General features: G+C 37.8%; 1 long non-coding RNA gene across 1 annotated transcript; it reads right to left on the bottom strand.

The window, feature by feature from the left end:
- Window positions 1-440: 440 nt before the first annotated feature.
- On the bottom strand, window positions 441-1034 carry LOC127940753 (uncharacterized). The gene is made up of 3 exons (XR_008148967.1): window positions 894-1034; window positions 737-809; window positions 441-483 (listed from the first exon to the last, which is right to left on the bottom strand). It is a non-coding gene; the product is annotated as an uncharacterized LOC127940753 (long non-coding RNA).
- Between the last annotated feature and the right edge of the window lie 1212 nt (window positions 1035-2246).

Below are 2246 nucleotides of genomic sequence, written 5' to 3' on the forward strand. Positions count from 1 at the left end.
TCTAGGCAATGAGTGAAAACACTTACTATTGTATTCTCATACACAGGTTCAGTCATCTCAAACTCACAAGGTCTGGAATGATTCATCTTTGCCATCAAAGGAAAATAATACAGAACGGAAAAATAAAATAATAAAAAAAAGGAATCAACATAAATAAATATTAGGTCATCTATAATAATAATAATAATAATTACATTAGCATTCACATCAACAGATTATAACATCAACTTACCGTAACATTCTCATATAAAGGATCAGTCGACTCAACATCAGATGCTGTATATATTTGATTATCAGATCTGGAATGATCATTCTTCAACATTAAAGAAACAAAGAAAAAAATAAAGAAAAAATAAATAACTAATAATTATAAACTCACTATAAAGTCATAACTCGTAGTTATTGATGGGGCTGTTGATTACAAAACTATTTTTTCTCACCTGAGTATCAGTTGTGTTTTTTCTCTTTTTCATCCTGCTGCTCCTTAAAAACAATGAATGTGTTATATAAAAGAGTAGATAATTAATATGTTGTATTATAACAATATTGGACTCTGATGCATTTCTACTATGTGATAATATTTAAATCGTCAATATCAATGAAATGTTATTCCTAAAAAAAAAAAAAAAAAAAAAAAAAAAAATCTTCCAACAAAATTGATATTTACAAAAAGTTATCCTTACAGCTAAATGTTTCTTTTACTGAATGTAATACCTGTAAATTAAACACATATTACCAAATAAGCATTGTTATGATAACTGCAGCTCCACAAACCACACCGACAGATATGTACAGTATCATCAGACGTCCTGTAAAAGAGACAATAGAGTAACACATCTGAATATCAGATATTCTGTTTGAATCACTGATGCAGTGCAGAGTCACTGAATCACCTTCCCAGAGCTGACCAAACTGACTGTTGGACCCTGTGTTATTACTGCCAGGATCTGAAACAGAAAAACTTTAATATCATTAGCAACCACAACAAATTTGAAATCACAGTTATATAATTCCTTACATTTATATAGCGCTTTTCTAGGCACTCAAAGCGCTTTACATAGACAGGGGGTATCTCCTCATCCACCACCAGTGTGAAGCATCCACCTGGATGATGCGACGGCAGCCATAGTGCGCCAGAACGCCCACCACACACCAGCTTACTGATGGAGAGGAGACGGAGTGATGAAGCCAATCAGCAGATATGGGGACTGTTAGGAGGCCATGATGGTTAGAGGCCAATGGGCGAATTGAGCCAGGATGCCGAGGTCACACCTCTACTCTTTTCGAAAGACATCCTGGGATTTTTAATGACCACAGAGAGTCAGGACCTCGGTTTAACGTCTCATCCGAAGGACGGTGCTTGTTGACAGTATAGTGTCCCCATCACTACACTGGGGCGCTAGGACCCACACAGACCATAGGGTCAGCACCCCCTGCTGGCCTCACTAGCACCTCTTCCAGCCGCAACCTAGTTTTCTCAGGAGGTCTCCCATCCAGGTTCTGACCAGGCTCAGCCCTGCTTAGCTTCAGTGGGAAACCGGTCTTGGGCTCCAGGGTGATATGGCTGCCGTTACAGTTGTTACAGTTGTTACAGTTGTTTTGACGATTTAATATCACAGTTATGGAATCTTTCTAACCAAGATGGCGCTGTGGATGGTGACTTCACAAGAGTGATCCTACATGCTTTGCTTGTTTTTCTTTATGTTCACTGGCATTTGTTTTGCTGAGCCTCTCATATACAGTACATAAACATATACAAAGGACATGAACAGCTGGACACAGACTGCAGTGTATTTGTAGTCTCAATTGACCTGGACAAACTAACTGAAGTCTCTGTGAAACCATGTGCAACCCCACCACCACTCTCAGAAAATTTAACAATGAAAAACTTTGATTTACAATTAAAATGAGACAGCTACAAAATTATGAAAAAAAAAAAAAAAAAAAAAACATTATAAGAGAATAAACAGCAACTGGCTGAAGACCTGAACATTTTCTAGTGTAGGTATCATGAAACTGCACTGGGACACGAAGATTGAAGATCCAAATACAGTTTTTGATAAGGGGTCGTCCACAAACATAGTAAAAAAAACAGGCAAAAGTTAGGGATGGCTGACGTGAAACTGAAGTTTCAACACGGTGTCGAGATCCCAGAGCACAGATGTTTTGAAACACTGCTCCTAAGTGTGTTCCAAAACACCCATGTCACATGACTACGTTTCACAAGTGTTTCGAGAATGGAATAC

This window comes from Carassius gibelio, chromosome A1 (assembly GCF_023724105.1).
Source record: "Carassius gibelio isolate Cgi1373 ecotype wild population from Czech Republic chromosome A1, carGib1.2-hapl.c, whole genome shotgun sequence".
Lineage (NCBI taxonomy): Eukaryota > Metazoa > Chordata > Actinopteri > Cypriniformes > Cyprinidae > Carassius > Carassius gibelio.